The 13,736-nt window shown below is 44.6% G+C and overlaps 1 protein-coding gene across 2 annotated transcripts in view; it reads left to right on the top strand.

The window, feature by feature from the left end:
* IGDCC3 (immunoglobulin superfamily DCC subclass member 3) overlaps positions 1-13,736 on the top strand; it is a 66,781-nt gene that overhangs the window by 32,707 nt on the left and 20,338 nt on the right. The window contains exon 1 of one of the 2 annotated variants that reach the window (XM_072614202.1): positions 9,769-9,900. The exons of the other annotated variant lie outside the window; for it this stretch is intronic. The gene's annotated coding sequence lies outside the window, so the exon portion shown is untranslated. Of the gene's footprint in view, positions 1-9,768; positions 9,901-13,736 lie in introns of those variants that run through there. 2 annotated transcript variants of the gene reach the window in all.

The following is a 13,736-nucleotide window of genomic DNA, read 5'->3' as shown; positions in this document are numbered from 1 at the left end:
CAGAAAACATGAAGAGAAAAGGGTTGAAGAGAATATTGTCTCCTGAAAAATTAATTTGTATGCCAGAGTGGGGTGAAAGACAATGTTCTCGGTAGCGGACCTTGGCTACCCAATTTTCTCTTGGGATTTTGTGAGGGCTGAATTGTCACATTCTAACCATGGAGTACAGGTTGGTGGACACTGGAACCCAGGATGGACTTTGCCCGTTTGACCTTAAGAAGAAACAGATTCCAAGCCCAGTGGCAAAAGTTGGGCATTTATAGATTTTTAGAGAGACTCCTTGCCCCTCCAATAACTAAATAAATAAATTTTCAGTAAATCGCTCACTCATGACTGTGGAACCTATAGATTAGAATATACCCTCTGAAAAAAATGCTGAAGGAGGCAGCAAGAAAACTGAGTTCTAGTTCAGCCAAGGTTCCCCTAGAATGAATGTGTACCTGTGAGTGTGAAAGGCAAAGTCAGACCAATCTTGCATAGTGGGCATAATATGAAGAAAGAAAAGGATCTGTTGTTTTGTTGTGCTTCAGTCCTATCCAACTCTTTGTGGCCCCATTTGGGGTTTTCTTGGCAAAGATACTGGAGTAAGTTGCATTTCCTTCTCCAGTTCATTTTACAGATGAGAAAACTGAGGCAAATGGAGTGAAGTGATTTGTCCAAGGTCACACAACTAGTAAGTGTCTCAGGCTGGATTTGAACTGACTCCAAGCCCAGCCCTGTATCCACTGAGGATTTTTTATCCGTATCTTTGTTCTTCCTGACCTCAAAGTTGGGTGTCTTGATTGCATAGAGACTCCAGAATTGAGTTATCCTGTGAGATGAAGAAGGGACTTGGAGATATTTCTCATTAAAGTCTTAGAATCTTAGCATAGGAGGGGACTTTAGAAATTGTCTATTCCAAGCACCTCTTTAAGAAAACTGAGACTCAGAGAGTTTGGCCAATTTGCCCAAGGTCATACAGCTAGATGGTAGAAGAGCCAAGACTAGACTCTGAGGTCTTCCGATGCCTCTGTCAGCATTCTTTTCACTCCATTAGGATGCCTTAGGACCTACAAATCCCCAATAAACTTCATTCCCCTGTTGTAAGGAACAGACATTCATGTGCAAGCAATTTACTTAATAGCTCCAGGCCAGCCCCTGCCCCCACTCCTTACAAGTTCCCTTTCCGGAGGATGAGGGGGATGTTGTGTGCTAACAAGAAGGGCAGAGTGATGAGATGCTGTGGGATAGCTCCCATTTTTGTTAAAGAAAATTGGAGGCCCTCAAGTGTTTGTGGGCCAGAGAACAGAGCCTCTGGAGACAGGGTCATTGCCCCACAGAGCCCCAGGCCAGGCTTGGAAAAGATACTGCTTCTCCTTTTGCCTCCAAATTACTGTCCCCTGGGGGCTTCCAGCCTTCACTATAACTGATTAAATCATTCACAGAAAATGAATACTTATAGCTTTGAAAAATGGAAATTTCTGACATTAAGATATTGACATTTTGTAGATTTAGAAGGACCCTCTCTAGATGTAAACCACACCCCCTCCTCTCTTTCCTCTATGACATCCCTGTGACTGCCTAGCTACCTCCGTCTTGTCCCAACTCTGATGCTCAACCCCTAGGGAGCCAAGACCCATATTCCTAGATCTGGCCTAAACAGGTCTGCATTCCCACATCTGTTTCAGATAGCTGGGCTCTCAAGAGAAGCAGAATTGCATAACCAAAGGGATGTTAGACCTGAAATCAGGAGGACCTTAGTTCAAATCCTGATTTGGACACTGATTAGCTGTGTGGTTTTAGTCAAATTTCTCTCTCCCTCTCACCCCTTTCTGTGTGTTCGTCCTTCATTGCTGAAGAAGACCATTCCTTCAAAGAAATAATGACATGACTTGCACTTGACTTTGTCCTGAGCGAGGAAGGGCTGTGCAGGTCACCAGCCTCACTTACTCCTCCAGAACCATCTGAATCCAGTGACCAGATATTCATTAAGATGACTGGAGATGACTCAGGATGAGGCAAAGGTCACACAGCTAGTGAGTGTCAAGTGTCTGCGGTGAGATTTGAACTCAGGTCCTCCTGACTCGTGCTCTATCCACTGCACCACCTAGCTGCCTTTTTGGTCAAATTACCTAAACTCTCTGTGGTTATTTCCTCATACATAAACTGAGGAGTTGGATTTGATGCCGTTGAGGTATCTTGCAGTTCTGAATCTATGATCTGTGAATTCTGGGACCTAAAATGATAGACTTCTAGAACTGTAAGGAACCTTGGGGATAAGTTGGATTCCATTCGAAAAGCATCTCTGCTATTTTACTACCTACCATGTGACCTTGGGCAAATCACTTAACCTTTCTAGGCCTCTAATGCCTTACCTATAAAATGAGGGGGTTTTATATAGACAACCTCCAAGTTACCTTCCTATGACCATTTTATGGATGAGAAAACTGAGGCCCAACTTAGGAAGATGACCATCATAGCTAGCCAACAACAAAACTGGGACTAGAAGCCAGACCTCCTAATGCCGTTCCAGGGTTCAATTCCCTTAACCACCATTTAATAGTCAGCTCTTGTGGTAGAGTGGAATGAACCTTGGATTGGGAGTCTGAAGACCTGCATTTACTTCCCACTTGTTTCATTCACTGGAAATCACCATCTCTTTATACTTCAGTTTCCTCGTTTATAAAATACTAGAAGGTACAGTGGAGAGTGCCATCTCTGGAACCAGAGGACTGGACACTTCTGCGATGTGGAACAAATCACTTAACTTCCCTGAGTCTTACCTTCCATATCTGTAAAATGCCAGGGTTGTACTAGTGGGCCTTTGAGCTACAGGAGTACTAGACAGTCTTTTATTTTTGGTTTATTTCATTAATTATATATGTGAAGGGTGTGCTCCCTTTACATTTCTTATTCTGAAAAGATCTTGTGGATATATTTTGTTGGGACACAATGGACTTCCCAGCAAATACCTAAATACCTTCTCCAAAGCACATTTCCGGGAAATGGTTCATCATATGTTAAAAGAAAGAGAACTGTGCCCTTTAGCCTTGACGACTGGGACGCTGACACTGACAGCTGGCTTTGGCCAGAATTGGGTGGCCTGAACACCTCGACTGCCTTTATATTGTTCGGGGCGTATGTATTTCTTTCTTCTACCTCCACTCTCTTCATGCTTGGATCACTCCCTTCAGGTCTCCCCAGAATTCTCTGAAGGTTTCAGTCGCCAGTCCTTACAGTGGATGCCATAAGGATGAACTACATTCATACGCCACACTCGTTCAGCCCTCCTCCAGTGCTTGAGCAGTTTGTTTCCAGCTTTTGATTAGCCCATATAATACTAGCCCATGTTTGAAAAGGTCCTGGCCCTAGACAAGGGCAGAGGGGTGGGGAGCCAGTCTGGTATATATGCCCCATTACTTGTGGCTCAGGAACCTGTTTTCAAATAAATTAGGAAGCTTTTGTGGATGAAGTGACCCATTAGTAGAGTAATAATGCCACCTTTATCAAGCTTGCTCATCGGTATTAGTTATGCACTATAAAGCTTGTACCAAAAACCCTGAGGGGATTCAATTAAAATGAAGTCAGCTGTGTGGAGCTCTGTGAAGAGCTGTGTGTGTGTGTGTGTGTGTGTGTGTGTGTTAGTGTGGAACTTTCTCTACATTCCTGGACTTGCCAGTATCTTTCATGGATGTGTGTGCCTGTGTGTTTTCGTGTATCTCTGTTGTGATGCTATGCATCTTGGGTAATTGTGCTTTCACGTTTCTGGGAGGGTGATTGTAGGTATTTAGGCTTGTAATTTCAGCCTGAATAGGTGTATAAATGTGTATATTTCTGCAGAGAGGGTGGGGCAGGATAGTGGGAAATGCCTTGGACCTGGAGTCAGGAGACCTGGATTCAAATCCTGAATTATTTTACATCTCTGTGTCTCAGTTTCCTTACCTTCAAAACAAGGGGAAGTAGAACATGGGCTGGCCTCTCAGGGAAGATGAGATTTAAACATGTTAAGTTTAAGATGAGAGAAGGACATAGCCATGGAAATGTCCAGGAGGCATTTGGAGGTTCCGGACTATAGACTTGCAGGTTCTTGGGAAGGAGGAGATGGGGTCTGAGTGCACATTCTCTAAGGAATGGTACCCTATCATTGAACTACATTCAGAGTTTGGGACCTCAACATGGGATCTTCTCAGACTTCCTTGATTTCCAGAGGGAAATGTACCTAAAAAAAAAAACCCAAAAACCCAACAATGGTCCCATAACTAGGGTGGGATAAGTGCTCTGTCCTTTATACTGGCAGCTAAGTGGCACAGTAGATAAAGTCAGGCCTGCAGTCAGGAAGACTTGAGTTCAAATCTGTCTTCAGACATTTAGTGGCTGTGTGACCCTGGGTGAGTCACTTAACTGTTTGTCTTAGTTTCTTCATCTGTAAAATGTGCTGGGGAAGGAAATGGCAAAACATTCCAATATCTTTGTAAGAAAACCCCAACTGGCATCATGAAGAGTTAACAACAAACAACTGCTTTTATACTTCTCAGACTCATTTTTTCCCCTGCAAAATATTTTGCACTACCTTCTTCAGAAGGTTGTCATGAGGAAAGTCCTTCTTAGATCTGAAAGAGCTGTATAAATATGAGTAGTTATATGGCAAGTAACTCTGGGGTTTGGGGGTAGATTAAGTTCAATAATCCCCAGAAAGTGCTTTGGGGCTCTGTGGGGGTGTTGCACTTCTGAAACTTCTCTTTGCTCTCAGCAATGAGCATAAGTTGTCAAGGCCCTCAGGTGGCCCCCACCCTGAGTGGCTGAGCTGTATATAAAAGGAAGGGTCCTAAGATCCCTTCAACTAAATATTTTCTGGTGCCATGTTGAATCAGTCCCTTTCAGCTCAAATGTTGCCTGGTGCCATGTTGCATACCCTAGACTGATCCCTCTGGAAGGGCCTTTTGTTGCTTCAATCCTTCACTGTCCTTCCCCCCCTTCTCTCTCTCTCTCTCTCTCTCTCTCTCTCTCACTCTCTCTCTCTTTCTGTCTCTCTTTGCCATCCCTTAAAATCCAGTCACCTGGAGGTTCAAGGAAGGGATCAATTGAGAGCAATTCAATAAACATTGATTTAAGTACCAGCTGTATACCAGAGGCTGTTCTTGGAACCAGAACCATGAAAACAAAAATGAAAACAATTCCTGCCTTCAAGGAGCTTATGTTCAACTGAATCAAACATCTTTTTTGCCTCTCTGTTATGCCTGGGAAGGTGGCTGCCATGATAGATAGGGTTACTGGGGAGACCCCATGGGGCACCATGGGACAGGTTCTGGTGATATAACTTGTATTCTGTATGATCTATGGTATCCCACGTATTCTCCAAGGTTCCCCTTGGAACACTCCCACAATCTCTAAGGCATAGCCTACATTTCTTATTCTATAGTCAGTCATCTAGTATTGATCAAAGACCTATCATGATCCAGGCACCATGCTAAGCACCGGGGATACAAAGAGAGGTAAAAAACAAACAGACCCTAGGCTCAAGGAATTCAAAGTCTAACAAGGTAAATAACATACTGATAACCATGTACACACAAGATCTGTACAGGATAAATTGAGGGCGGTGTCAGAGGGAAGGCACTAAGATTAAGGAGGACCAGGAAAGGATTCTTACAGAATGTGGGATTTGGCTGAACCTTGAAAGAAGCCAAGAAAGCCAGAAAGCAGAGATGAGGACAGTGTTGTTCTAGGTATGGGGGACAATCAGTAAATTCCCCTGCAATTGGAAGACAGAGTTTTGTTCCCAAAACATCAAGAAGGCCATTGTTGAAGGATGTCAGAATAAAGTGGAGGGGAGGAAAGCATAAGAAAACTAGCAAGATAGGAAAGGGGTCAGGTCTTTTAAATGACTTTAAAAGACAATGATTCTGGAGATAATAGGTAGCCACTGGAGTAGGATTCAGTTGTTGGGTTGCTTTCTGTTGTGTCCAGTCCCATTTGGGGTTTTCTTGGTAAAGATCCTGGAGTGGTTTGCCTTTCCCTTTTAGCTCATTTTACAGATGAGGAAACTGAGGCAAAGAAGGTTAAGTGATTTGCCCAGGGTCACACAGCTAGTAAGTGTCTGAAGTCAGATTTGAACTCAGGAATATGAGTCTTCCTGACTCTAGGCCTGGTACTCTAGCCATTCTCACCCAACTGCCCACTGGAGTGGGATAGGGGTATGATAAGATCAGTTCTGAATTTCAGAAGATGTTATAAAGTATATACCTAGACAGTGTATAAAGATTTCTTTAAGAAGGTGATATATAAAGTATAACCCTACACTGATGTTCTCCCACTTTCCCCCAAAAGTATGTAAGTTCCTCGAGAGCAGGGATTGTTTTACTTTTGTCTTTGTATCCCCAGTGCCCATCATAGCAACTGGCACATGGTGGTTGATAAATAAATGCTTGTTGATTGATGGATTAATGGATATAAAGCACACTTCACACACTATAAAAAGTTCTGTGAAGCAGGTGGTGGTGATTATATTGGTAGTAATGATAATGGTGATTGTAAGAATCAGGCAATCCCTAGGGTCTGGTAAGGGGATACCTATGTAGCTATTAACTTATACTTATTATATGGGAGAAATGGATTGAACAATGGACCTAAATTCAGCAAGATCTGAATTCTTACTTACTAGCTATGTGACCCAACACAAGTTGCAAATTGTCCTCAGTTTTCTCATCACTAAAATGGGTACAAGATTGTTGGGAAGTTCAAGTTAGGATTTGTGCAAAGAGCTTTGAAAACCTTAATACTCCATAGAAAGGAGAATTATTGTGGTGCTGGGGAATGGCTTTCTTTTTATGGAGATTAAAGAATATTGGCCAAAGACTGGAGGCTTTCATTCCCTCTATGTTATAACAAACCTAGTCCAGAGCCAGATGGAGAACCCCATATTGTGTCTCCCCGACAGCTGCTTCGTGCATTTTGTTGTCCATCTAAAGCCAAGATGAGGCCATAAGGCAACCTGCCTCCCTCACCCTGGACTGGCCAATGGGCAGCTGATGGAGCAGAGAACCTTCCTCCCTTCCCCCTTTCCTCCCTCCCTTTCTGTTCCCTGTTTTAGGAGGCAGAGGACAGAAGAAGCGTGGATTTATGGCTGCTCACTTTAAAGACAAAGTTGGCTTTTGTGTAAGAAATGGGGCCCAGGGACCGAGTAGGGGGTGGGAGCTGATGAGAGCAGGAGGGGGTAGGATTCAGGGGCTGGGGTCTGAGAGCGGGAGGTGAGGAGGCCCAGGGGCAGACAAAGAGGATTCCGAGGCTCCCCAGGGCAGGGTCATCCAGGCAAAGGCCCCAGATAAATAAATCATTTCTTTGAGCAAGGCTGAGTGGGGCCTGTTGTGAATCCTTTATTCTATTTGTAAATCCGAAGAATCTCCCCCCCCCCAGCTACTCCCCCCCCCCCCAAGGCCCCACCTCCACTCAGAGCTGCTATTTCGGGGTTAGAATCTAAACCCAAGCCTTCACTTTGTTGTTATTCTTTTTCTGAGGGGGCTCTTCACCCCATCCCCTGACCTTCCCTGCTCTGCCACAGCTGGGCTGGGTAAGAACTGCTCCCTGATGAAAGCCCATGTCCAGCCACACAGCTGGTAGAGAAGCTGGAGAGACCATCACTGTGTGGCAGGGTTCTGGTCCAGGACTCCAGAGATCTCTGTTGACTCTGTTGCTAACTTTCAAAATTTCCTCTAGCATGGCAGTTTTCTCATCTGTCAGATGGGATGATAATTCCTATAAAGTCTGCTTCCCATGGTGTTTTAAAGACTAAAAAGAGGGCCTTCTGAAAGGTGAGAAGCACTGTACGGATGTGAGAAGTTTCATTGGTGTGATTATGGGGGCAGCGGCTCCTGCCCCACAGCTGTGCAGGGACACCAACACCTGATATCCCTGGTGGTGAGGTCTCTAGCTGGGGACTGGGCTGGAGAGCAGAGCTAGATGTAGTTGGCCAACAGCAGGTGCTTTAATTACACCTCGGAGAGCTACTTCCAGTCCAGGGAATGAACCAGGACCAATAAAGGCATGAGTTTATGGGCTTTGTAAACATTTTACTGGAGAAATCAAGGCCCCAATTACTGGACCTGGCTTCTTCCTATGAAGAGTGTGTTTACTGGGGCCTCTTAAAAGGCCCATACCAAAGGGGTAAGAAGCTGACAAGGCTCAGTGGTAGGGCTGACTTTGATTTATGATGTGCTTGCTCCTCTCCCCCTCCATTCCCCCACCCACCTATCATCTGTAGAGGCTCCAGATCCCCGGAGGAGAAGGGCCAGAAGGGCATGAGTCTCTGCCCCTTCCTAGCTGTGTGATGGGTGGGCAGATTATGTTTTCTTTTATCTACAAAAATCCGGAAGTTGGACTCCTTTTTTGATCTCTGAAGTTACTTCCTAGTCAATATTCTAGGATCCGGTGTGGCTGACTAGAAATGAACACAGATTGAAAAGTAATGCAAGACACTAAAAAGTAGTTGAATTCTGAATAGCTGCAGTGAGGAATCTTTCTGGAAAACAGGAGGAAACACTTCTCCTCTCTGCAGAAAAGTGTGGGGCAGGTTCTGATGAGCTGTTTTTCTTTGGTCTAAGGGAAGGTTCCATGTGTCAGAGTCGAGAGCAATAATTTTAACAAAGGATATTAATTTTAAAAATTTGTTGGGGGTGGTTGGAGAGAAGTGAGTATAGGAACAAGGTCTGAAGTTGGGTCTTCCTGGCCAGTGAGGCAGGAGTGGAGATGGGCTTGGAGAGTGACTGGATAGTCTGGATTTATGAGGCTCTATTTACTAGACCTGGGTGGAAGGGGTCGTAACTTGTTGAGAAGTGAGAGAAATCATAAATTTAGAGATGGAAGAGACTTTCATGGTTATCTAGGCCACCCTCCTCATTTTACAGAGGAGGAAACTAAAGCACAGAAGGGTTAAATGATGTGCTAGAGGTCATACCTTGGCTTCCTTCAAGTCTCACCTAAAATCCTATCTTTTACTGGAAGCCTTCCCCAGCCCCCTTTAATTCTACTGCCTTCCCTGTATTGACTATTTCTTATTTGTTCTATATTCAGCTTGTTTCGTACATATTTGTTTGCATTTGTTTAGAATGTGAGTTCATTGAAGGCAAGAACTGTCTTTTGTCTCTTCTTGTATCCCTAGTTCTTAGCACAGTGACTGATACATAGTATCAGAGACAGGATTTATAGCTACAGATTCTGTCTCCAAAAGACAAGAAAGACTACTGTATCCTGTGTTAGCATGGAGCCTGTCTGTCGGAAATGAACCTATTAAGGGCGAACTTGGTAAAATAATTTAAATATGGTGTGGGCCCTTTTGGAGGGAGGCTATGTGCCAGGGGCTTGTCTCAGTCCCATCTCCTTCTTTTGGGCTTTTACAGCACATCTGTGTGATATTGGGGGGAGGAGAAAGTTACTGATTTTGACCCATGTTTTGCTGAATTTCAGATAAAAATAAGCATGCGTTATCAGAGGTTCATAACAGGGCATCTTTGTGGCTGGTGGCCACAATGTTGGAGAAGGTCTGGAGGCCCAAATTTGGTTGTATTAATCAGGAAGCTTCATTTCACCAGCCCTGTTCTATACCATCCTCCTCCCTGCTTCCTCTCCCACCCCTCACCTCTTTAGAATCTTCTCTCCCCCTCTTTCATCCTCTCTAATCAGGACCAGGCAAGACATAAGCCAAGTCCGGTGGACTCAGAGGAAAGCCCTTCCCTCCCCTTCCTGAGCTGCCTTTGGTCTCCCGGTAGACCTCCCTCCTCCCCCTCCCCAGGTGATTTATAGAGGGTATCAGGGAGTCATTTCCTGCCGTACCATTTTTGTTTCCTTCCTCCTTCTCTGGATTGCCTTGCTCAAAAGCTGACCCCTCCCCCCTTCCCTGATCTGTGCCATGAAGTTTGGAGCCCAGTGGTAAGAGGGGCAGCTGGGAAGGAGGGAAGTTTTATCTCTAAACTTACTGGGAGTAAATGTTTCATTCCTCCTTGTCCTCCTCCTCCCTTCAGGGTCTCCATCCTACCAGTTTTTCTGATCCATAGACTTCAATGACCAGCATCCATCCTTAGTATTCAGTTCTGGAGGGAGGATTCAGGAAAACCTCCCACAGCCTCTCCCCAACCTTTCACAGTAGCAGGAGTCTCATGCCTCCACATCACACATCTAGAGCTGAAGAGACCTTAGAGGTTCAGCCCCCTCATTTTGCAAACAAGGAAACTGAGGCCCAGAGAAGTTCAGTGACTTGCCTAAGCTAAGAGGCAGTATTTGAAACCAGGTCCTCTGACTGCTTTCTGCTCTCAGACACTTTGATTGCCTTTGAGAGCAGGCAGAGGGAGAAGGGCTGTATTGCTGTGATAGGTTCCTTAAAGGGTATGTATATGTGTGTGTGTGTGTGTGTGTGTGTGTGTGCGCGCGCGCGCGCGCGCGCGCGCGCGTCCCTAATGGTGGCTGACCATTAGCACATTAGCTAATCACTTTCAGCCCAGGGTACAGAACCTAGAAGCTCCAATACAGGTAGGCACAGATTGGGGAAAAGACGAATATTCCCCATCTTTTCAAAGAGCTGCTTTTCTCCTGAGTTTCTTGGGTCTCAGATACTGTGCCTGGGCCTCAAGTCACCGTACAGTCCTGTGGGAACATCTCCCTAGGGTGTCTCTGAGCTTCTACCTCTATAAAATGAAGGCACAGAGATGAGAAAATGTACCTCCCTCCCTTCTTTGTAGAGACTGGGGATAATGGGTGTTGAATGTGGCATAAACTGTCAGACTTGGTTGATGTGTTGTTTAGTTGGAAAATGCTCCCCGCCTTAAAACCTTTATTACAAAGGAAGGTTCACAGGATAAGGAAAGGAAGCAAAAGCATTAATAATAAAAATTAAATGGGAGAGCTAGAAGGAGAGGAGAGGACCCCAGATTTAGGGCTGGAAGAGATTTCAGAGGTTCTCTAATTCAGTCCCTTCATTTTACAAGTACCCCAGAAAAGGAGATTGACTCTGCCTAAGTCACACAGGCAGGGTTGAAATTTGAACTCATATCCTCTGGTTCCAGGACCACTAGAATGCAGTAGAGTATAAGGCAACTGAGGTTCCTCCTAGCTTTAAATCTGATGATCCTATGAGCATATGATTTAGGAAAATGTTTGTAGCTGACAGTAAGATGGGCCTTCCAGATTCTTATCACTGGATTGAGTTTGTACCTTAGCTTATACCTCCAGGACAGTATCAATTAATCAATCAATGAGTATTCTTAAGCCATAGTAGGGGACAGGCACTGTGCTAGGCCCTGGGGATACAAGTGCAAAGAATGAAACAGTCCCTGCTCCCAGTGAATTTACAACCTAACCCAGAGACCAACCAGAGACAAGAACAGGCTTACCAACCAGATATGTTCCCATTCTGGAACACCAGTGGGGAGAACTGGAGCTACTAGAGAGAAGAATTTTATTATTCCTGAGAGAAAAATTCTGCCTGGAAGTTGGGAAGTACCTTGGAAGATTCCCAGAGGCTTCAATTAACTTTGGCAAGTCTGGATAAGAAATAGGGGAAATGTTTACAAACTGTTGTCCTATATATTTTGTCTCTCTTTTATAATGTGAAGGGGCAGTGAGGGGTAAGTGGGGGCCTGGAATCGAGAGGACTGTAGTTCAAATCTGGCCTCAGATGCTTTCTAGCCGTGTGACCCTGGGCAAGTCACTTAGCCCAGCTTGCCTCTGTTTCTTCATCTGTAAAATGAGAAGGAAATGGCAAATGACTAGTATCTTTGCCAAGAATACACCAAATGGAGTCACGAAAGAGTCAGACATGACTGAGCAACATTTATAACGTAAATTCCTTGAGAGCAAGGATTCTGCTTTTGTATAGTGGTTTGCACATAGTAGGGGCTCATTCATTCATTCCTTGGTGGAACAGGGGCTGGGGAGTTTAGTGGGAAAGACAACATCTTCACATAGGCCCAGGATGATTTCTTCCTTCTCAGCCCCTCAAACATGTGCAAGGAGTGGTCAGCCAGTTTCTCCACAGGTTGTGCTTACGGGCAGAGCAGGTGTAGGGAGAAGAACCATTTCCCTAGGCAGATGGAGCCTGGTCTCTGGAGCCCACACATCACCTGCAGTGCTTTGCACTAATAAACACCTCTCTTGTTAGCTCAAACCAGGGTGAATTGGGGGAGGGGGTGGTGATGGCTTCAGACACATTGCTTCCACTTCTCTGAATTCCCTCCCCATGCTGAATTACATCACCTTGGAGGGCTAGTGTTAGTTCAAGCTGCTAGGGTCTTCTGGGAGGAAGCTTTCTTTGCATGACTGGATATGAGTTGCATGTCCAAAATGTCTTGGTAGTCACCACCTGAAATTTATATTGCTCTTAGGCAGAACTGGGTATTTTTCTGGGTATTGAAGTAAATGCTGAGAAAACATACTGTGGCAGATTCAAAAATTAACCTCGGAGCCAGAAGGCTCAATGTTCAAATCTTGTCTCTGATACCCAGTGGGTATGTGACCCTGGGCCCATCATTTAATCTCGCAGTGCCCTGAGCAACTCTTTAAGACTATGAAGTACCCACTGGCCTTTTCTCATCAGGACAGATGAAATACTTTTCTTATCAGGAGTTCCCAGTACCCATGAAATGCCATACTGTCCAGCTCCAATCCTTTTGACATGATTAAGATGGGGGAGGGGAGAGTAAAGCCTCACTTTGAAGTATATTTTATTTATGTATATATTATTAAATATCATATACTGGCATATATAGGATAGACATCATTCTGCTGTGTATATGTATATGTACATGCGTTAGAGTATATAGAATCGAATATATACACATAATATGTTAATACACCTTTATACTGTGTATGTATAATCAGATATATACACTTATATATCACATATTTATATAAATTATATATATGCATATATATTAGGGGGCAATTCAAGGGATTTACAGACATTAACCAATGAACAAATATTGATTTTAGCTGAGGAGACAAAGGAAAACAGGTCCTGATTCTAATGGAAAGCTCTGTTTCAGAGTTTCAGAGACACTAACCAGTTTTGTGACCCTGGGCAGGTCATTTTACCTCTGAAGGAAGCATCAGATTTGATCATTTCTAAAGTTGCTTCCAGCTCTAACACGGTGTGATTCCTAAATTCTATTTCAAATATACTCCATGACTTTAGAGTAATGGAGGGTGGTGGGGAGGGAGGCAGCAGAGGGGAATGACCATAAGGATGTCAGTACTAGCTGGGGAGACATTTTCCCTATCTCCAGTGCTCCCTAAAACAGAATTCACTCTCTCCTTGCCTTAGCCTTCCACCAGTCCTTTCTCTTCGGTAACAATTTAGCTTTGCCTTTGGCTGGTAAGTCTCTAGGGAGAGGAGGAGGGAAACACAAAAGGATTAAGCCCTTTAATGAGGAGGCAACTGCATTAGTTCCTCCCTAGGGTCCTTGGGGTAGAGGCAGCACAGGCTCCTCACCAGCTGGAGTATGGAGGGGAGAAAGGGCTCGTTCCCCCTCCCCCACCTCACCCCCTGGTTCTATGCAGCACCCCTCCCTCCCAGCTCCCTAGTTGAAGCAGGGCCCTGGGGCCACATCTGGTCCTCACTGTTAGGGAGTCAGGAGCTATGAAGTTTCTCTGCTTCTCTAAAGCAGTGTTTTTAACTGGGGGTCAGGGATTCTATGGATAGATCTAAGGGAGTGTGTGCACTTGGATGGGGAAAAAAATTACGTTTATTTCCACTATATTCTGATGGACATTTA

This window comes from Notamacropus eugenii, chromosome 1 (assembly GCF_028372415.1).
Source record: "Notamacropus eugenii isolate mMacEug1 chromosome 1, mMacEug1.pri_v2, whole genome shotgun sequence".
Lineage (NCBI taxonomy): Eukaryota > Metazoa > Chordata > Mammalia > Diprotodontia > Macropodidae > Notamacropus > Notamacropus eugenii.
This window is presented reverse-complemented; position numbering and strand designations above follow the sequence as displayed.